Source organism: Nilaparvata lugens, chromosome 1 (assembly GCF_014356525.2).
Source record: "Nilaparvata lugens isolate BPH chromosome 1, ASM1435652v1, whole genome shotgun sequence".
In the NCBI taxonomy this organism is placed as follows: Eukaryota; Metazoa; Arthropoda; class Insecta; order Hemiptera; family Delphacidae; genus Nilaparvata; species Nilaparvata lugens.
In genome coordinates, this window is record NC_052504.1 from 37281512 (window position 1) to 37306109 (window position 24598).

General features: G+C 33.7%; 1 protein-coding gene across 2 annotated transcripts in view; it reads left to right on the forward strand.

Annotated features, from left to right (window-relative positions):
* LOC111050641 (probable G-protein coupled receptor No18) overlaps positions 1-24598 on the forward strand; it is a 251319-nt gene that overhangs the window by 49529 nt on the left and 177192 nt on the right. Inside the window, exon 2 of one of the 2 annotated variants that reach the window (XM_039420825.1) lies at positions 7860-7981. The exons of the other annotated variant lie outside the window; for it this stretch is intronic. The gene's annotated coding sequence lies outside the window, so the exon portion shown is untranslated. The remainder of the gene's footprint in view (positions 1-7859; positions 7982-24598) is intronic. 2 annotated transcript variants of the gene reach the window in all.

Below are 24598 nucleotides of genomic sequence, written 5' to 3' on the forward strand. Positions count from 1 at the left end.
CCCTTCCAACTTATACAGCTCTGTCAGTTGTCGACTTGCTGTTGCTTGTCAAATAAAATTTATAAATCTTACATCCGAATCTTACATCTCGCAGGGCTTGGGTTCGGCCTCTGGTGGAAATCAGATAAATCAATTTATCTTATGAACATGAGCTTTGTAGAACTTCTAATAAATTACTGATAACAAAAAAATATATGAGTGAGCATATAATTATAATAAATCAAATATTAACAAATATTCCATCTGTGCATATTTAAATAGTTAATCTCATAAATAGTTCTTAAGGATATTCCCTTTACATTTTAAGACTTGCACAAGTATTGATGTTACTTTTAATATTTAAGTAACCCTTTGACAAGCTAGCTTTATTTAATTGTGATTTACTCGTAGCACTGAGGGCCCTCCTTAATAACTTTTTCAAATGAACTCTTGTGTCGATTCTTCACAATTATGATGGCAATCCGGATTCGTTTCGATGTCCTAGGCCTTTCTAGTGGGCTGCTGTCGTCTTCTCCAATGGTATTATTCAAATTTAATGACTCATGTCATACTACGACTTCACTGAGTCTTATGGAATTAAATTTTAATTATTCAAGCAACTTTAAATTCTTAAATGTAAAATTATTTAAAAAGGGATCTAGACTTGTGCTCTCTAAATTGGTGGATGTCCCCGGTGACCTTTGGCAAACAAGTGGGCTATGGATCTTCCCCTATTCTTCTACAACCACACTTCCGACTTTTCAATTTACATAACATTTAAATATCCACTCTCATTGTTGGATTTAAAATACTCCACTATGACGTAATTCAAAACTGTCAAATAGTCCAAACAACGATATCATATTACCACCCAAAGAGTGAAACATTCTATTCTCAAATTCTTATTTTACATATGTTACATAAATCTATATGTTCTATAAAGATTACAATTTCTTATTGTTTATATAAATAATACATGTATATTTTTAATTAATTCGCTTTTACCACCGGTCAAATACTGCATTGTGATTGGTACATCCTAAAACTACATCATGTATCCATGCGCTGAATAAAGTTACATCCCATTTCCTCCATCTTTTTGTTTTGTTTTTTATATTTTGTTCATGCTCGTTTGATATAATAAATATTTTTGTGTTTTCTAAAACGCTTTTTTGTTCACATTGATTTGGCATGCTTGCTTAATAAACCCTATGATCATAGTCTAAGCGAATGCTATTATTTATACGCAACTAATTTGCCACAAGGTGTCTGGCTAATTCTCAAAATATATGGCTCGACTGATTACTTAGGTCACCGACTAGTAAATACCAAAGAACCTAACCTCAAAATATTATATATTTTATATTATTAAATAAATAGCAATAATACTTTTATTTCCATTTGGCTGTACAAAATCATAGCCTTGAGAGCTGTTATTATCGAATCTAGACTGTTGACACCGTATCTAGTGATAACAATACAGCTGCTTGCTCGAGACCTATCAATTTCCTTTCATTTCAAGATTTTGAGGAATATCCAAAATTATATTCTTACACTACCTATAAAATTATTTTACTTTATTAATTTTCCTGTTTTTCTTTCTTTTGAATACTCATATTGATTAAAACTTTTACAATATTCCCATTTATAAATAAATCCTTAGTTGGATTGATGAAATAAACGTTTCGATAGAGAGTTAGTGGGAAGGATATTTTGAATATTCTTTCCAAAGAATGGACATTGATATGTCCAAAGCTCCGCCAATTTATGTAGATGCAGAACAATATTATCTTTAGTTATTACAAATTATTGCTTTTTTCGTATCATATACAGTTAAATAATTATTTTCTTAGTCTATATTAGGTAAATTCATCTATAATTTTGCTGTATTGTAAGCTATTCTATATAAGTGTTTAAGCCAGTATATATTGTAATCTACATAAATAAAGTACTTAATCAATCAATCTCATTCACTCTCTCTCTCGCTCTCTCTCTCTCTCTCTCTCTCTCTCTCTCTCTCTCTCTCTCTCTCTCTCTCTCTCTCTCTCTCTCTCTCTTAAATTTTCATATTGATTGAAACTTTCAAAATATTTTCATTTTTAAATAAATCCTTAGTTGAATTAATGAAATTAACGTTTTGTTAGAGAGTTAGTGGGAATGATACTAAGTCTTCTAATTCCAATTCTCGAGGAGACCTATCTAATGAAAAATATTGATTACAATTCCAAGATTAGATGAGTTCCATATCATATGGATAATGAATCGACGTGGGCGCTCTCTAGCCGATCTTGAAAAGTACACGATCCGGACTCTGGATGTTCATACACGTCAGGGATGATTTTCTTCCGAGCCCAACTCACCGGATGGGGCCTATGAGCCCGATCCGCGAGCCGGACTCGTCCTTAAAACACAGAGGGTGTTGAAAATCTGTCATAATTGAGATTACATGAAAATGAATGTTCAAAATAATGAAATTCCAGTTCGATCAACAGTTTACCTAGTTATTATTAATATCATGCTATATTTCACTCACCTCAACTGGTCTCAGATTTGAGTTGCCTTCAGTCTGAATTTTTACTGGTGCAGGAAGTATAATATTAAACAATAAACTATTGTAATAATTCAGATCACAATAAGTATGAGAGATTGAAAATAATTTGACTTATGAGAAATTTTAAAATTTGAATGATATTATGTTAGTGCTATTTGGATTTTCATCCTGTCTTTTTTGTTGATAATCTGTAATCCGTTATCAAGCCATGAAGCGTCTCCCACCATTTAAATGGGGGTTTGATATTGTTGAATTATTAATAGGTTAGAGTTATCAATAGAAATAATACACATGAAAAAATACACATGAAAATTATGTCAATACAATATAATATAAAAAATATATATATTGGATAGTGCTTGATTTTATGAATTAGTATCCGAATGTATCAAGGTATCTCTCTCTGATAATAAATTGATAGTAGACACAAACTCTTGAGAGTGCAAGTTTGGTGGTGCATGCAACGACAAACTGGCACTCCTGAGATTTTGTCACGAAATGACAAAGTTGCACGCCGTCAAACTGGGCTGCATTCCCTAGAGTCCAAGTTTGGCGGTGCATGCAACGACAAACTGGCATTCCTCAGATTTTGTCACCAGACGACAAAGTTGCAAGCCGTCAAACTGGGCTGCATTCCTCAGAGTGCAAGTTTGGCGGTTCAAGCAACGACAAACTGGGCTGGAAAACCAGCCCAGTTTGTCGTCAGCTCACTTTGTCGCCAGCCCAATTTGACGAGGTCCCGCCAGCACTTGTAAAATCCATAGCCAACAAACACATGTAACCATCTCCTTCCCGCCACCAGATGGGGGCGCTCAGCTGAGATCAAGAATTCCGGCACATCAAAAACAAAGAATAGAACTTTATTAAAAAAAAAAAAACTGAAAGACAGAGAAAGAACAAACAGACAGAGAAGGGGGAAGAGAAAGAAGAAGAAGAAAAAAAGGAGTAGAAGAAGACTAAGAAAGTAAGAGAGCAGGAAAAGAAAACATTCTGTTACCCAAAATAACATTCTTCATCTATTGATGATAAGAGAACTGCAGTGTAAACTGTTAGAAAAAAGCATACACGATGAAGGAAAAGAAAAACGAAAAACAATAAGAAGAAGAAGAAGAAGAAGAAGAAGAAGAAGAAGAGAAGAAAGAAGAAGAAGAAGAAGAAGAAGAAGAGAAGAAAGAAGAAGAAGAAGAAGAAGAAGAAGAGAAGAATAGGAAAGAAGAAGAAAAAGAAGAAGAAGAAGAAGAAGAAGAAGAAGAAGAAGAAGAAGAAGAAGAAGAAGAAGAAGAGAAGAAAGAAGAAGAAGAAGAAGAAGAAGAAGAAAAGAAGAAGAAGAAGAAGAAGAAGAAGAAGAAGAATAAGAAGAAGAAGAAGAAGAAGAGAAGAAGAAAGAAGAAGAAGAAGAAGAAGAAAGAAGAAGAAGAAGAGAAGAAGAAGAATAAGAAGAAGAAGAAGAAGAAGAAGAAGAAGAAGAAGAGAAGAAGAAGAAGAAGAAGAAGAAGAAGAAGAAGAAGGAGAAGAAGGAGAAGAAGAAGAAGAAGAAGAAGAAGGGGAAGAAGGAGAAGAAGAAGAAGAAGTGAAAAAGGACTTTTATGGACTTTTCTAATCGGTATCTTTTCTAGTATTATTATCTTTCTATCTGTTCTCCATCTCACTGGAATAATCAATAATATCATACACATTATTCAATTTATTTACGTATCGTACAATTTTAACAACACAATTACAATTATAAAATGAATATTAGAACCCACATAGACTATTACGTCCGTGTGTGGGAGCAGTTCTTAAGATTAGCTGTGTTACAATAAAAAATATTGGGCTATAAGTATAAGATACATACGGTAAATGAAATAAAAATAGATTATATTTAATATATTTTTAGGATTAATTATACAGTATAAAAAAATCAATTCAAATTTGAGAAGGAAAAAAAGATAGATCCATTAGAAGAAGATTAGGCAATCGGCTTGTAATAATACAGATTTTATAATTTATTAATAATTATTATTTTCATCTTACCAGAACAGCCGGAATCGCTTTTTGCAAAATGTATTTGGTAAGAAAAAGAAATTAAAATTAGAATTTCAAACATAAGTTGATTTGATTAAATTCTCTGCATCCTGTCATCCAACATGCATTAACCATTCACAAATTCTGCGCTTTAACACTACAGTGACTCGGCCCGCCCCAGCCTCAACTATTTCTGGAGGAAGGTTTCTATACAGCCATTGCGAAATGTAAAATGAATTGTGCCTTTGCAAACTGATACTAATAGTAGGATTAAATAAACGTGACATTGTTTGGTTTCTGGTTAGATGACTGTGTTGAATCTCTCTGAAAAAAGTGTCCTTATTATTAAAAATGTAAATTACTAAAGTTTTTATGAAAATCTGCCTAGCATTCATTACTGGAAATATATTGAATAGTAGATTGGTGGGAAAACGCTGTTTTTTTTGTAATATGGTTTTAATTATCAACATGTGGGCGACCGACAGAGGCTCCAAGACCGCCAAGACCTCCCCACGCCAGAATGTGAGAGGCCAATAGCTTTGTTGATGATTAAAAACTATTAATTTGTAAGATCGAAAGGAAAGAGTATCAATGCAAAAACAAGTTCTCTCCATGATTTAGAAAAAAAGTATGAGGTATATCAAAAGGTGCGCTATTGAAGTATCAAGTTTCAAGACAAAGATTTTACTAAGTTAGAAGCAAAACAATATACACTGAAAGAAAAAATAAATAAAAAAATGTGGGTATTTTCCAATTTGATGTGTTACTATAGATCTAAGAAATAAGATATCATACATTCAGATAATGATAACCAATTCAAGTTGTTTTCATAGATTAAATTTACTCGCTCACTACTAAAGTTAGTATGGTCGCTTACTTGAGTAGAACAATTTAAAAGACTGAAACATTTTTGCAATATGTTTCACTTTGATCTCTCCTTAAAAATTATAAATGAACAAGATAAAATGAAATATACATAGTTAATAATCATTTCAACAACCAAATCTTAATATCATTTAAAACTGTTCGTTAAAACTGATTAATAAAAATTAAAAACAAATATGCAATGAATCTTTCTTGGATTTCCACTTCATTAAACGAATTGAGGGTTTCGGAAAACATTTCATGATATAATATATATGACATAAATAAAATAAAATAAGAATTAAGTTACCTCTGTTAGTATGCTTCTAAATTAAGACAAAAAGTCTTCAACTTGAAGTTATTTAACGTTCTTAAACTCAAATAATAATTCAACTTGTCCTAAATCAACTATATTCATGAATCAAAATAAAGTCCAGTATTATTGATTTTGTATTATAATTCAATACCCACGATTATAAAAATAAAACCCACCAATATCAGTAATATGTAAAAAAAAGAATATTCTCAGTGTAACTCAAATTCAAATTCAGAGGAATCTCTGTTGATTACCGTATGCTATTTAAATTAAAACTAGCAGTTCCATCGCTCAAATACCCGGCGATTACTATTATAAAACAAATATGAATAAGAGCATTGTACCTATTGACTGAATTTAAACGGTTCCAAATACTTGGGAATTATTAATACTATTGAAGAAGTATTAATATCAAATGTATGTAGGCCTACTCGTATTTTATTATTATTATCAGTCTCCTATGCACAGTGGGTGAAGATAAGTATTAAAAACTCACATTTTGATCGATTTCGATAATTAAGAGCCTGATCCTGAAGCCAACGCCTTCGTGTTTGGTGTAGCCGCTACATCATCACTTGTCGCATCGGGAGCAGCGGGGTGTGACTCGGTATCGGCAGCCATCAATTGTTGCTGATTTTTGTCCAATAATTGTTGAAAGAACTCCACATGCTTTACTCGTTGTGGGTTCGCGGTCGGCGTCTGCTTGACCAGCACTCGTCCGTCGACGACCCACGCAGCCGCCAGTTTGCCGTATAATATAGAGATATTATTGTATTGTGGGTTTTTTATTGTTTGAATATCATTGTGTATAAACGATGAATGTGTATCAGTATAATATGAAATTTGAAGTTTGGTGTAATCTTCCGTTGTTTTGTGCGAAATTAAATTAGAAATTAAATCTAGTTTAGAAGTTTGCTGGATGCAAGTTTTCGGCAGTTTTGATCGTTGAACGTGGCATGGTGTGAAAATACACCGTCAAGCTTTGGCAGGAGTTGCGAATCATTGAACTTCAAAGAAATTTTCCAGAGGGATGCGGGGAATATTTTCACTGAAAATCTCACTTTTCAGTAGAAAGTTTGTAGCTGGAAAATTACTTGCCCAGCCAGTGGAAAGATAATTCTGACAAGTTTTTCAGCACTTGATTGAGAAATTGCTACCGCTTCCCTGTACAAAGTTTACAGTAGAATATAAAAATTATTCGGTTGGAGTGGGTTATTCTAGAAGTTCTCTTCGCCACAAGCGAAATTAAAATATTGGGAATCACCGATACGGATTTATCAGGCTGTAATCCAATAAGGAGAAAAAGGTTCAACCACAGCGGTATCAAATTGCATCCCATCCTGATATCGTTGAGTAATCATTTTAAATTTCATTTCTTGGAAATTCTATCCAGTTCATGGCTTGTGCTTTGTAAATTATATACTCAATCGGCTCAATTATAATGATTTTCTATCAGAGTATCTCGTCATTCACATAAATCTCATTTTCACAAGCGAACCTGAACTTGGACTCAAAGAGAATTTCATGACATCTTTGCATCGAGCTATGAAGTCGTCTGTCTGTCATGTCAAGATCAATCAATCAATCCTTTATTCATCAATACAATCATTACAATGATCTATAATAATAAATATCATAATCTGAAAGAGTGAACTGAGCTAAGCTTCTACTATTCCTATTTCAAGTTTTGCTAATGAAGTCCAAAAGGTTATGTGTCACGCATTTCTCGTTTCTGGTCCGAGGATATAAAGATCCATGTCATATTCTTACCAACAAACTATTCCATATTATTTTGATCGCCCTTATCACTCATTCAATATAGTTACTTTGCTCTGACAACTTTCGCAGAATAATTACTGCATATTGTTTCAACTGAACAAATGAATACTCATAACTTATTGCTTGAGAAGTATGAACAATGCAGCCATAAATTCATGACAGTGCGTCATTAATCTTTCATCCTCTTTACGTGTTGCGTTCTGGGTAAAAAGGTTCTTCCGCCACGCGTAGCTGAGCTATAAAATTTCCATCTAAATAATTCACGTGAATAGGAGTCGAAAAGCGAGTTGAATTATGAAATACTGCAGCAATAGCACAAGGTTGCACCTAAAAATCATGCTATTTTCTCGTCCTTTGTTCTAGATGCGTGCCTTCCAAGCCAAATTTCTCAAATAACTCTCAATAACAGAGCATGTAGAATGTAATGAGAATGGAACAAGATAGAGAGTGAATAATTCAATGGAATGAATGACTGCGTTACACAGGTAGGTATTCCATAACCAAACAAGATTATTTTATCATAGGTTATTTGCAACCTGTGGTCCACGTGCTTTTCTCCCAGTCCATGTTGTTCCATTGAAAGTAGTACGGTCACCCACCTAGTAACATTATGAATGATGTTGATGAATCATTATGATGATATTGGAATATGGATCCTTGAAATGTATAGATGATAATCATATTACTCCAGGACAAATAAACAGTTACAAATAACTTCAAGCAATCTTTCTAATAAGGAAGTTCGAGAGCAATTTATCTCAATAAGGGTGGTCCGATTTCACTAGGCGTCAAATCTGCAGAATTAAAATTACCACTATAATATGGTGACGCCTTTATAGGCGTCAAATCAGTCACCAATAGTGGATGAATCTTTGTTAGATCTTTTCTGAGAGCTAATAATGTAGTCAATCAAAATATCAAAATTCCTTCGCATATGATTGTCTCACTCATAGTATGCAATAGTTGGTATGTAGTGGTGAGCTATAGAGAATCATGGAATATTTTTGAATTTTTCAAGGAAGATAGTGAAATAATCTAAAAAAATGGGAGGAAGGACTAATTTTAGAAATGATGTTGAGAATGATGAGACAAATGATTGCAAGAGGTGAAAAGGAGATGAACACAATAATCAGCAATTCGCCTGATCTTATAGCAATCTCACCCTCAGAATAATTATTTTTCTTGATCTCATCAAGGTAAATGGATCAAGCCCAAGTTTAAATACCTTTGAAAGACTCAGATATACAGTACCCCTATCTAGATTCTATGAATTCTTAATTAACAATGATACTTTCAACCTGATAATCGAATGTTTCAAATCTTTTTGTTGGCTTATGAGCGAATATGTATACATGTAAAACCTTAAAATTATTTTTGTCTGAATAAGCATTGTGTATATTTATTGCATAATTAATCCAGGCCCTCATCCAACGGCGTTCAAATGCATAGAACAGAGTTAAGAGATTACTGAGTTGAAAACAATTCATTCAATATTTTCTATAAACTGGAAAATTATTTGAGCTCTTTCAAATGTAATCACAGCCAATCCATTAGTATTATAATTATACATTGCTAAGCTAAAAAAAGATTGATAGCACTTGAGTTTGAATGTGGATATAATATTGCCATTGTCAGCTCAATAATGTGATCAGTCCTTGAATATACCCGTATGAATTCAAATGAGGAATAACAATGATATTCTTCATGATTGAACAAGATTCTTTATAGGATCTATTGTAAGTGAAATCTCGTCTGCAAAAATCCTTTCTTCAGCTCCATCTCTCTTCATAAATATGTCAATGTTCTCTTGTTTGTGTCATTAGGTCAAGGGGCTCCATTGTTGGAGTTGTTGAAAGTATCGTAATGTATTTTACTCAGAGAAAATTGGAAAATTCTGTCATGAGAAGTACGGAAAACTTCCAGACTGTGAGAGATAAGAAGGAACAAGTGGATGATTCTTTCTGTCGGTAAGCTAGCTTCCAGATAAGTTTATTCTATTGAGCTGAGAAGAAAATATTCTATCTTCTCAGTATCATTCTCAGAGAAAAGATGATGCAATGATTTTTCTCAAGGTTATACTACAATGTAGAAGTTGCTGTGAGAGAATGAAGCTCAAATAGCAATTTATTTTTCATCATGATGATTTTTTTAGAAATCTAAATCTTCAATAAGAACATTGAGTTCACTCAACATTATCAGAAAAACATTTTTCCGTGTGGCTTATTGTTGTTCAATTGTGATTCATTTTTGTCGAAATTCCATTCCGAACTACCAGAGAAAATAATTTAAGTATCAGAGACTATAAAATAGAATCCGTGAATGATATAAAAGTTCTTGGAGTGGTGATTGACTCTGACCTTTCTTGGAGACCTCACCAAGAATACCTCAAAACAAACTGAACTCAGCAATTTTCGTACTGAGAAATTTGAAAGCTATATTGGACTCCAGGGCTCTTAGGAGTGTTTATTTCGCACTGTTTCACTCACACCTGACCTACGGCATCATTTTTTGGGGAAATTCAAGCTGCGTAGTTGAGGTGTTCAGAATGCAGAAGTGGGCATTGAGAGTGATGATGGGAGAATCAATTCGAACAAGTTGTCGCCCCCTTTTCAAAAAACTTCAAATTCTCCCATTCCCAAGCCTATATATTTTCGAAACAATCTGCTTCATTAAGAAAAATCTACATGAATTTAATACAGGCGGAACATTCCATCAATACCCAACAAGATATAGGAACAACCTAAGAGACGACACACACCAGACAACCATGTATGAGCGAGGTGTTAGGAGTTCTGGTATTCGGTTGTATAATTTATTGCCAGCTCATATAAAAGAAATGACTGGTACAAAATTCAGAGAACAATTAAAGAAGGAGCTGCTGTCCATATGCGCGTACTCAAATGAAGAGTTCAGAGAGTACTACGAGTGTCGAAATGGGGTTTAGAGAGAATAGAAAAAAAATGTATTGACTTTTCATGTGCCTACTTATGTTCTAAACCACGAGCGTCGAGATAAGGTTTGGAGAGAAAAGAAAATATATTGACTTATCATTTATGTATTTATGTTCTGTATTTTATTGACTTACGACATTGACAAGTCCAAATACCCCTTTTATAGGAGGTCAGTGGATGAAAAATAATAATAATAATAATAATAATAATAATAATAATAATAATAATAATAATAATAATAACAGAAAATACCAACTATTGGTGAAGTAGTTTGAACATTGGAAATAACTATGTTGAGATCTTTGACAAGAAAAGACCATGAGTGTAGTACTACGTCAAAGAATAAATATTTCAAATTTTCGAACTTGAATATTTTTTAATGAATCTGGAAAGAAATAGAATTCTCTCAGGATCATCTCTGAGAACAGTATTTGTGTAAGATGCTCACAGCACCAGGATTATCATTCTGTAATGTGGAGAGATAATGGGAGCTTATAAGCTATAAAGGAATAGACAATTGCGTAAGTCTTGAAAGGAGGGAGGATGAGCACAATACAGATGAAAAGGAAATTGAATAATTGAAAACTTCTCGCCAACAAAGGAAACACCGAGAAAGGTTGAATAGCGACTGAATTGATTAAAGCGGCATTCACAAGAAAGTTCCATTCAATGTGAATGGAAAATACGTATAGAGTTGCGTTGGGCGACATGACTCTTTGGTGAGAACTATAAGGAGCTGATGGAAGTCTGAAGAAAAGCTGGAAGAAAGGAAAACAGCCGAGAGTATTTTGAGTGAAAGTTGGATCATCCGTTAGGACTTTGATGGAATGATATAGACCAAATTTTTCACATTGGAATCAAAGAATGGAAGAGAAAAGAAAGATATGAATGATTAACTACTCAGAATGGGGAAGTTTTCTCGCACCTCCTACCAGCTTCTTTCCAATATAGGAAGTCAAAAAACCTTACTTGTGAAGAAATACATTTCCTCACACTACGAATCAGAGTTAGCCAGCTGAGTTGTCTGAAAACTTTGCATGTTTTTCCTGTCGTAAAGAAGAAACCCCTGGTACGAAATATTTTGAACACTGCTAGGAACTCCCAAGAGCTTACTGTTGTGGAGACGGAATATGAATAACTCGCCACCATGTTTGTAGCTTGTGTCTGGTGTAAATATGGACCTTGATCAATACTCTGCAAAATTACTTATCAAATTATCACGCACATATCTTTCAGCCCGAATCATTTCCAATTCAATGCTCTCTACTTTAGATTATTATAGAGTTTCAAGTGAAATTGGAAAATATGAATCATTATCCTTAAATCATAACATAGTACAATAGTTGTATTTATTTTTTATAGTATCATAGCTATAGTGCATAATAACTACTATTATACGCTGCATAGTTAAACATTGTACGGTGATAGCTCTTCCAAAGTATATGACCGTGGAACCTCGATATAATACCTTCATACATATTTATATACTTCATAAGTACATAAGTAAATAAGGACATAAGTACCTGCAGTCTCTTGAAACGTCCATATACGGTGGAATTTTGATATAATACACCTAGATTAAGTACAGATCACGAAATAGTACATTTTTGAACTGTAAATAACCCTTAACTGATGACATATTATTACAGTCTCATTCTTTCTTCTAGTCGAAGTAATCATCTTAACTTAACTCGAATCAGACGTTTGATTAAACTGTTAAGAATAGCCAGTATGAATGAAAAACGTATGTATTTCATACATTACAAGAAAAACTTACAACGTTAACTTACAAGAAAATTATTTAAATGTATGAAAATGTTTTACGAGTAGTCTTTAATTTTCAGCCGAGTCGATGATCTACGTTACATCACGGTGGAGATTGTAGACGGTGATGCATGCTCCCAGAATCGCAGTCTTCATTACTCAGTTATGAGATTAGGCCTACTCAGCAGCGAAACAGTTCGGGGTTGAGAATGTGGCATTGAATATGAGGGGTGCGAAGTCATGTGAGGGGCGTGGTGAGAATTTGCACATGTAACCGACAGAGGTGGAACATTAATGAGGCCACAAAAAAGCGACCGTTCTAATTCACAGTCAATTCAGCTATATCAAAAAGCTCTAATAATAATTATAATGGAATGAATCCTAATCTAGCTAACTTTTTGTTACCATGCGAGTTTGTCAAGAGTTCATTAGAGATATTGGAGTTTGCTGGCGAGTTCGCCATGGAAAGTAGTAGCTATTTGCTCGTCCACTAAAAGCGTTCCACATTAGGTGAGTGACGACAGAGGTAATAAATTCTAATGAGTTCACAAGGAATTCTGAGAAGTGGAGTGGGCCGGTCTCTATTGTCATTGCAGTCTATTATCCTTTCCAGAACATTATCTTGTATATTGTGATTTTAATAGGGATCTCCTGTTAACAGTGAGGCTTAATAAAAAAAGCTGAAAAACTTTTAGTTTGAAAAAATGTGATGATTTTAAAATTTGCCACCTTTTTCAATTTCAAATATGATTGTTGAATTATGTTAGAAGTGACCTAGATTTTCATTCACTCTCCAGTGCATGACAGAGTAGAAGTAGCAGATGTTTATGTTTTTCCCTTTTTAAAATCGTTCAATGAACTTGCAGCAACATCAAGCATCTAAAAGATCTCAATCCTCCTCAATCTTCCATGGATTTTACAGTGGGAGAAAATACATTTTCCTACAGTTACCTTGAAAAGTGACGATTCCTGCACTGATTACAGAACGCAAAGATTCACTTTTCCGCTCTAGTGCGGGAAAAATCTTTTCTGCACTCCAGATTTGCAACATGGCAACACAAAATAGTTGGTGGGTTAAATGGAGGATTAGTGCACGAAAACAAAAATTAAGTTGGTAACAATGACTGTGGTTAGATTTAGATGAGAATCATTTCAATGGCTACCCTACATTTATGATAAAATACCAATCTAGAAATCCAAAACAAGGATAATGTTCATCTAAATCATAATTAAATAATCATCATTACGAATTCTCATCATTTAATAATAAATAATAGTTCTTTTCTATTGATAATAATTATCAATAATAATTATTATTATTTCAACTGCAAGTAATGAGAAAAGTAGCACATATACATTATAAAATTCGAATTTTGAGGTTAAATGATTACCGTTCGATATTCATATAAATAGAAATAATAAAAAACATAATAATACTACAATAAATATTCACTGTTGTCTATGTTATTTTTATAAATATTTCTCAGTTTACATTGAGCATTTTTCTCGGTAATTTGAGCAAAAGTCTAAATTTCTGAATCGTGTTTCAGTAATATTTAGCTGGATGAAACAAACTTAGGTACGATTCTTCCCGCTAGGTCGCGCGCTTGTCGGTTCAGCCATCTTGTTGTGTTCAGCCATTTTGCAGCTCGGTTCAGCCAACAAGCTGCTGGCGTGTATGTTGAATGTGAATTTTTTGTTCTATCTGTATTTTTTCTGATTCTTGAATGAATAAAAATGAGAATTTTGGCTAAGAATTTTCAACTTCAATTGGATTATTAATTTTTAAATGAATTAAGATTGTTATTAATAACAGCATCACACACACAAAACATTTGATGGATCTCAGCCATCATTTTACCCATAATTATTCATTTTTCATATTCAATGGTAACTGTAGGAAAAGTTTAATGTGAAATACATGAGCAAAGTTCCTCGCCTACGGCTCAGGCGTAAACGTTTCTTTCGGTGCAGCAAACTGTCACTTTGCGCACTAGTTGCACAAATAACTATTCCAACCTATTGATTCAGTTATTGCTTCGACCAAGACAAATTTAGTTCTCAGTCCTATGTTACAGTAAGGGTATGTGCGATTCAGATGTTCTCACAAATTCAGCAAAATGGTAAGATCATAATTGTCAAGAACACAGTAAAGGAACACAGGGAGACAGAGAGAGAGAGAGAGAAAGATTGATTGAGTACTTTATTTATGTAGATTACAATATATACTGGTTTATACACTTATATACAATAGCTTACAATACAGCAAAATTATAGATGAATTCACATAATAATATAATAATAAGAAAATAATTATTGAGCTGTATATGATATGAAAAAGCAATATGTAATACAAGGTGCGGCAGAAAGGATGAACGGTTTTCAAAAAAGTAATATGTCGTTACCTATGCATAAAAAAAACATTTATTTACAGAACAATATTCACATTATTTTACAATTTTAGAAAATTAATGTTTGAAAACAATATTTGACAGGTGACGGCCGTTTTCAGCAATGCACTTTACAAGCCGCTCTCGGAAGTTGGATTGTACTCTTTCTAACATTGCCCTGCCAATTTGTTCGACTTCCTCACGAATTGCTCCCTTTAGTTCTTGAAGTGTACGTGGTTTATGCTGGTAAACACGTGACTTCAGGAAACCCCACAAGAAGTAGTCGCACATGGACAGGTCTGGAGAACGATGAGGCCAATCAATGTCACCAAACCGAGAAATGATGCGACCACGAAAAACAGCCCGAATTGCTTCCATTGAATTTCTTGCTGTGTGAGCTGTCGCCCCGTCCTGCTGAAACCATACTTGCCGGATAGGAATACGTTTCCTTCTTAATTCAGGAAGGAAGAATTCAGTGAACATCTGTCTATAACGTTCTGAGGTTACAGTTACAGTGGTCCCGTTGTCGTCTTGAAAAAAGTATGGACCAATAACAAATATACTGCTCACAGCACACCAAACTGTCACCTTGGGACTGTGTAATGGTCTCTCATGCATTAATTTTGGATTTTCATCTGACCAATAACGATAGTCCTGCTTATTAACGGTACCATTCAAATGAAAATGTGCTTCATCTGTCGTAAACAAAATGATGTTTTCATTTTGGTCAAATATGGCCTCCATTTCTTGAGCAAAATTCAGCCGCTTTACATAATCGCCAGGATTCAATTGTTGAACCATGGCCATTTTGTAGGGATGAAATCCTAGATCTTTATGTAAAATACGCCTTACTGACCAATCACTGATGTTCAGTTCAGAAGAATGTCTCCTAGCAGATCGATTAGGTCTACGGAGTATGGCTTGCCAAACTCTTTCCACATTTTGTGGAGTGCGTACAGTGCGATGAGCCCCTGGTGGTCGTTTATTCATTACTGTTCCTACTGAACAAAATGATTTTACCCAACGTAATATGGTGTTACGAGTGGGTACATTTTCATATCTCGCAAGATTGAAATGACGACAAAACTCGCGCTGAACTGTAATGATACTCTCATTATTACGCACAAAACTGTCGTAAGTAAACACACGATGTTGCACATCCCACGAATCCATGATGCCGATTAAACAATGACTAGAAAAAATGGTATGATTTACCGAACACATGTTCACTTCAGCTGGCCCAATCCGACTACCCAAATCAGAATACTATCTGTTCTAAAAACATCCACCCTTTCTGCCGCACCCAGTATAATGTCAAAATCCTGCCCATGTTGAAGCGTCATGTGTCAAGATCTTGCTCCATGGAAGGGACACGAATATATATAATTATTGACTTTCAGTCATGAGACAATAAACCAAGATTATAATTTTTCGACCATGAGTACGATTTCTTAGTATTGTTGGCCTCACCTTGTGTCGGCATATATTGTAGCCTATTTCGCTCCGTGGAGGGGCATGAATGTACAATAAAAAGAAAATTAATAACTGAAATGATCGAATTAGAGAAGATAATTGAACAGATGTGGTATTTGAGGTTATAATTTAGTAATTTGTAGTTGTAGGTTAGGTCCATGCGAACAATCCATGCGAACCGGGTCTCTGATAAATACCATAGGTTATATGATGGCAAAATGCTGAACCAAAATAGTAAATATTTCAAGTACCGAGTTTAATTCTAATGTTGTCTATGCGATCTATTACCTCTCCTTGCGATGTTGACTGGATGTGAATGCGGGATTCACTACACCTCGGTGTAGTAGGCTAGTGGCAGTTGATTTTTTATTTCATTCGGCAGGATATTTCCAATAAAATGATTTATCATTCGATAAGAATATCGACCACCATTTACCACCAGAAAAAATAATTGTCTAATAATATATACTATACTCGATAATGTCTGACTATTGCGAAACAGGATGTGTCCTGCATGATCAATATGTGTCAGTCGAGAAAGAACGAATTTGGAGGTGCAATGAAGTAGACCCAGTTCAATGAAACGGTAATATGGATATATTCTGGAAGATATACTTTTACAGCAAAATATTGAATAAATTAATGAACAGATTTTACAAATTATGATTTTTAACTGATACAGAATGAATATTGAGTGATAGCAGATTTGAATCTTCAAATTATAGATACTATGTGAAAATTTGGTACTCTTTAATTGAACACAATGAAATGGGTAATAGCCCTTGGAAAGGGTCATAAACTGCACTAATCAAATAGGCAAAGTAAATTAATACAAAATTATAATTCAGAAGATAGAACAAATGAATAGTTAAAATTATTATCAGAGTGGGGTTTTGCCTAAGGAAAATGGACCTTTTTCTAAGTACAACATGGATATTTAAATTTATTTAATACAATAAAAATCATTTATGATAACTTTATACCCTTAAACCTATAGTCATGACTTTTCTCAAATTGACGAATTTATACGCTGTATAATTCTCGTAGATTATTGGGGATCCCCTTTTATATATTCGAATAACTTACGTAGACTTTTGTTTCCGTTTTTTGTTTTCAAAGTATATTCAGCCATAGGATATATCATTCCGGCTGGATCCTTCCGCGTGGCAAAAAACGTCAAACAGACCTCACTATTTCAATTTCAGGGTTTATTTAAATGAAATTGCAAAAATTAGTATCACAAATTATTGTAGGCCTAGGAACTTTAGAACAATTTTTTAAAACAGAAAGACAAAGATTGAATTACATTTAAACAGAAATTAAAGCTTTTGAACAATTAAGTATATGGACCAGGTCTGTATCCCACTGGTGATTTCCGCAAAATTGCCTCGAGTCTCTTTCTTCTAATTTCCACTTGAGTTTCTTCCTCGAAATTTATCTCACCAAATTTACATACTAATTCAGGATTGGTCAGATTCTGTGATGTAACCAATACACTGAATGGGTGGTGTAAATGTGTCCAACTTTAAAGCTTTTAAATGGGGCAAAATTCCTGATTGTAGGTTTTTCTAAATTATCATTTAGTTCCATATAATTATAAAAATACACAAATAAAGAATAAAATTTCCTCTATGGTGGTATGCATTTGTTAAATAACTTCAAAGTGTAGCTAATGATTTTGTAGAACATAGACATGCTTTTATAACATAAAGTAGACATATGAAAATATACATGCTTGTAATAATAATGGACATAATAATAAATAAATATGTCTTTTTTGTTTATATGGTTTTTCATATGTTAAAATATCGACCCTCAATCATCATATATTGGCTAAGCTAATTTGTCTTCATATTTCTAACAAATATATCTTCATGATAGTTCATTAAATAAATATTTAGGCCTATTCGGCATAGAAATTATAATATAAAAAATGAAAAAATTGATATTATATAACTTTTACGATCAATCGTTAATCAAACTGCCTTCTCAATTGGCTACTTGTTGACATGTTAGCTTTGGTCTGTTTTGGGGTTATGTTTTGGTTCAATTCTAACCTTCAAATATTGCATTACTGATCAAATTAATAAACATACAAACATTTATGGTTTTTTCTGCTGACACATTTCTGAAAAGGTATATAATTACTGATTTATTAGTTTTATACTCTGTAGGTCAGATAACCGTTGTTTATCTGCCTTGGATAAGATTGTGGTGCTTTCCCAGTGATGGAATTTATTTTCCTCGTATAACAGCCTATGAATAAATTGATTTATAATTCGAGGGCTGTACAATCCTTTGGTACATCACAATAATAACTATAGATAATTATATTGTTATGCATCTACATAAATTGGTGGAGCTTTGGATATATCAATGTCCATTCTTTGGAAATAATATTAAAAATATCCTCCCCACTAACTCTCTACCAAAACGTTGATTCAATTGATATTGAACTAAGGATTTATTCATTGATGGAAATATTGTAAGAGTTTTAATTAATATGAATATTTGAGAGAAAAAAAACAGAAAATTGATAAAGTAAAATATAAAGTAAAATAATTATATAGGTAGACATATATTATATATATCTATATATATGAAAGCGAAATGGCACTCACTCACTCACTCACTCACTCACTCACTTACTCGCATAACTAAAAATCTACCGGACCAAAAACTTTCAAATTTGGTAGGTATGTTCAGTTGGCCCTTTAGAGATGCACTAAGAAATCTTTTGGCAATATTTTAACTCTAAGGGTAGTTTTAAAGGGTTTAAAGTTCGTCTTTTAGCATGTATATTCTTCTTCTCCCAATCTCTTAATTATAATTGAAATTTCCATATCATATGTTACTATAGAACTATAATCTAGATAGAGTACCTCTTCGAAACAGTTGTTAACTGGCAACTAAATTAATAATTTTGTCAGGTTGGCATTAAGTTGAGTTGACTTTGTTTGTTAGGTTGGCACCAAGTTGAAGATTTAAATGCATTTATCGCGGAAAGATTGATTGGGCACTGCTACTTCAATCCTGGGAATATTATATTACTAGCCGTCAGGCTCACTTCGCTCGCCATATCCATTAAGTCAGATGTTTAGTCTGGACCCCCGACTGGATTGTTCTAACATATGATAAAAATGCTCAAATAAAAAATGCAGGCGAGCGAAGCGAGCCTGCTGATCTCATTCTTGGACGATCCAGTCGAGGGGTCCAGGGGGCGGAGCCCCCTGGCTAGACGGATATGGCGAGCAAAGCGAGCCTGACGGCTAGTATAATATAAACTCATGTTATTTTAATTATCCACTGCATACTGCTGTATATTACTGAAAATTGATTACCCTGATCTACTTTCAGCCTACTTCATTTCATTAATCAATAATTTGATCTTATCTACCTATATAATTATTTTACTTTATGTAAAATAATAAATAAATAAATATCTAATACATACATATATATATATATATATATATATATATATATATATATATATATATATATATATATATATATATATACTTCATTCTATGACAGGTTTAAAGGTTTATATTGGTGGGATGGGTGAGGGATGGTTGTCATGTGATCGTTCTAGGGCCGGACAGTTTCAGTCATTTGTTCCAAAATATTTTTTTTTTAAGTCAGGATGAAGCTCGCTTGGCTCTTGATGGACCTGATAGAAACAGGAAGTGCATTCCATGCACGACAGGCACTGACTAAGTAGGATTTTGTGAAAATAGTAGTTCAATGATTGGGTATCCTTAAAGTACTTTCTCCGGTTCTTGTATGTGAAGCATCTATCCTCCTACCTTCAGAGACAAATTTGAAATCATCTTAAAAATAGTTCGGATTACCGTATTTCAAGATATCTCCAACAATCTTGACTATTCGAAAAAGCCTTTGATCGGGAAGCTTTAATGTTGAACTAGCAATGTGGGCTGGGGTGATATGATCATGGCGTTGGAGAGAGTAGATGAAACGTAGACAATAATTTTGGCAACACTGTAGTTTATATAGTTTATCATTCAGAGTGACTTGCATATCGTTAAGAACAGAATCACAATACATTAAATGTGGGAAGATGAGAGATTGAACCAATAATAGTTCAATATTCCTAGGGAGGATATCGTGCCTTTTTTTCAATGCATGCATGGCTGAGAATACCTTTTTACAAGTTTTGTTCACTTGTTCTGACCAGTCAAGAGTATTATTCATAGTAATGCCTAAATTTTCAACTGAGCTACAGTAAGGAATGTCATTACCGTCTACACTAATTTTGTGAATCGATTCGAGGTCAATATTGTTTATAAGACGAGAATATCCAATTATAATGGGTTGTGTTTTGATGGGATTAAGCTCAAGGCCATTTTTCTTTGTTCATTCCACTATCGAATTGATATCCTGATTCATTATTCCAACTGTTCCATTAATTTTTGTTATGGGACAGCTTAAATTCAATTTATTATTTATTAAAAACACACAAAACAAGACAAAACAAAATTACAAAGATTTACGAAACAAATAAAACACAATAAAATGTTACAAATATAAAAAAACATATAAAAAATAGATTTGAAGGTCGTCTGCATAAGTATGGGAACTGGAGAATTTGATAATGGAAGAAAGGTCATTAGCATACAAAGTGTAGAGGAGAGGGCCCAAAATTGAACCTTTCGCTACTCCATGCATAACGTTTTTCCAAGTTGACTTTTTGTCACAGACAGATACACATTGGTTCTCACCTAATAGATAGGATTTGAACCAAACTGACGAGTTGTGACTGAAACCAAGAATAGCCAACTTATTCAAAAGGACTGTGTGTTCAACAGTATCGAATGCTTTGGAAAAATCAAATAAGGTGAGGATGGTGCATTTTCTTTGGTCCATAGCTAACCTTATATCATCAGTGACACGAAGCAGAGCTGTCTCAATTGAATGGAATTTCATAAAGCCAGATTGAAAGTTATGAAGCTTACTATTGTTGTCTAGAAATTTTACAACTTGAGCATGAATGAGTCTTTCTAGCACTTTGGATAATGCAGGTAGAATACTGATTGGTCTAAAATCCTCAACTTTATTGGGTGATGGAACTTTATTTAGAGGGCGAACCAGAGCAAACTCTTATTTTTCAGGGAAATTACCTTCTTCAAGTGACTTGTTGAAAATGTATGTAATGGTTGGTAAAACAGCAAATAACATCTTGATAAATTTAATAGGAATCTCGCATTACTATGAATACTTTGAATTTCTTTGGAAGTGTCTTCTTCTGAGATTGGATGGAAATGAAATTGATCAGTTATTGGTAAATCTAAGTTTGTAACCTGCTCTTCAAGATCATCGATATGATTAGCAATGACAACTTCGTCGCGTTGGTTAGAGTGTGAAACGAAATGATCATTCATATTGTTCAACGGTAAGTCAACTTGGGGATTCGATTTTTGTTTGCCAAGCCCGAATCCTTTTATTCCCTGCCAAAGTGATTTAGAGTCTTGTCTATTGTTTGTCATGAATGAATTCAAGTACCTAATCTTTGAGTTCCGTAATTCCTGTTCAACTCTATTTCTAAGGCTCCTATACTCTGTCAAACTGTCCAAGTCAAATGTCTTTTTAAATTTTCTATTTGCTTTGTCTCTACGTCCCATCATCTCAAGTATGTCTTCAGTCATCCACGGTACTCGTCGTTTTCAATTAATCCTCCTTATCACATAAAATGCATGTTTGTCATACAAAGTGTCACGTTATTTTTTATAGTTTAAATAACGATTAGCCTCCTGCTTGGCATCAATCGGTAGAGCATGAGAAATATTTCAATAATTATAAAATCTGATTGTGGATTTACTAGGATATAGTCTCATAAAAAGTCTCTTTATATAGGATATAGTCTCTTTATAGGCCCAGATATGAGCTTCCACAATAATACTGATAATTTACAATAATATATATATATATATATATATATATATATATATATATATATATATATATATATATATATATTGTCACGTTATTCTTTATTTAAATAACGATTAGCCTCCTGCTTGGCATCAGTCGGTAGAGCATGAATATTTGATATAATTATATAATTAGGTCGTGGTTTTTTAATAGGATTCAGTCTCATAAAATCTTTATAGGCCCAGGTATGAGCTTCCCCTATAACTATTGTAATTCATTAAAAAGTAAATATATATATAAATATGATACTTATACTATAGTGTTGAGGAATTAAAATAAATTGCACACCATAAACATTTTGATACATATATTAAACAAATAATGCAAAAATAGATCGAGGCAAAAATATATAAAGAGCGATAAAAAATATAATATAAAATAAAAATAGAACAATAATTGAAATCAGTAAAATATCACAGGCTAAACTTTATACTCTAGATTTATGGCACGAATCATTACCATGTGCCTTTATCTTCAAATCATATGCATCCTTTTGCATGTAGCTGCGATATGCGCTTGCTAATACTTGTCGACTTGGACGATTCAATTAAAAATAGGTTCTTTAAGATCAACTTGATAAATTGGCAACTAATAATCCAAATATGTATATATTAAATTCTCCAGTACTTAGTAGATTTCTCTATATTGAATATATATTTTATCTCAGGGTGCAAGATTCGGCACCTGACGGAATAGGTAGAGCAATTCATCTAGTGAATTAGAGCTATAACAAACTATCACAAATTATATTGCAAAAATTAAAGATCATATGAATGTGTTTTAGTAGCCTAGATTTTATACTTCTTTGATTCAATGGAATTTTTTACAGATTATAGATTGATTCTTATATTACAACAATTAGCCACGTGTAACCTTTGGTCCCTCAAGTTGAATACTGTTTCGCTACAATAAGTTTCTGCCAAGGTGTTTGGTCAGATTCTACGTTATGCGACTCGGTCGATCATTAGGTCGCCGATCAGTAGATGTTTTGCGCCTAACCTCAAATTTTCAATATTTTATATAATATTATACAGGTAGCAAAAATTATTTTCATTCCTATTCGGCTGTTGTACAATTTGGCCATGGTGCCTGATATTATCTAATCTTTAACGTTATCATCTTTGGCGATATTAGCCTATTATTTCACTTGGACCTATAAATTTCTTTAAATGGGAATTTTTATTTATCCATCCAATTTTCAATACGTTACAAAAGTCAAAGTCCAATTCTCGAAAGTCTTGACCATGTCATCAACTGAGGCTAACGCTTCAATTTGATGTCATGGAGTCTGAGCCACATCAGTCAGGAAGGCGGCTTCATCAAAGTTTTTGAAGTCTCTATAAGTGATAATTTTCTGTTCTGGCTTAGGTATCTTATGGGAAAGTACACAGTAGATCAAATCATGTCCAGAAATAGCTGGGACTGGGATTTGGCCTGCTTGAACCACCTCGTTAGGATCACTGACAATGAGAAGGTCAATGAGTGTGTCAGATTCATTAGTATGATGAGTTGGATCGAGAGGTAGAATAGTCATGTTTAGACATTGGAAAATTGTAGTCAGTTGGAAGTAGTTTAAGTTACGATTTGTCATGTTCAAGTTGGTGTTCATATCCCCCATAACTAGTATACGGTTATAACAAGGCATAAGAGAAAGCAAGGCATTTTCGAAATCTGTAAAGAGACCTATTTTTGGTGGGCGATAACAGATACCAACGAGTAATTTATCAGTACTAGATAAGGATAATTCAAGTAGCATAAACTCTGGTCTGGAACAATACTCTTGTTTAGATGTGATTAAAACTTTTGTTTTGATACCATCTTTCACATAAATTGCTACACCCCCACAAGCTTTATTCAATCTATCATTCTGGAAAAGATTATATCCAGGTAATGCAACAAAATTTGATGAAATACCAGGCTTCAAAAATGATCTGGAAATTCCAATTTTATCGAAGTCCTGAAGACGGAAGATTGCTCTGAGTTCATCAATGTGGCAGCTGAGGGATTGGACGTTAAGGTGAGCAGCCTTGAAAAGTTTTTTGAAAGAAAACTTATTTGCTAGAAACATACCTTCGTCATTATTACTATTATTGAAATAATCATACCTACTTGAGGGCGAGCGAGCTGACGTGTCAGTGAGAGGCATCATGGAATGGAAGCAGCAGACCAACCGTGAACCGACCTTAGAACGACACATGGCGGGGAAAATGGGGATGAAACTGATAAAACTTAACCTAAATGAAAAAGTCTCTTGATTCGAGTGCATTCAGTATGCCTTGACAGTTCGGCTCCCTTCACTATTTAAAAACACTAGTTCAAAAAATTCACCAAACACAATAGGATATAGATGTTGTGATCTGTGGAGTTCTGGTGATGAATAATCCGAATGGTGAATAAGATGAAGATTGAGGAAGAACTGGTAGTGGGAGATCTAGTCCAACTGGAGATAGAGCGAGTAGGTATCCAGTGGTGAAAAAATCGAGTCCAAGTGAGGTAGAGCGAGAAGGAATCCAGTAGAGGAAGATCGAGTCAAAGTGGAGATTGTGCGAGAAGGAATCCAGTAGTGGAAGAT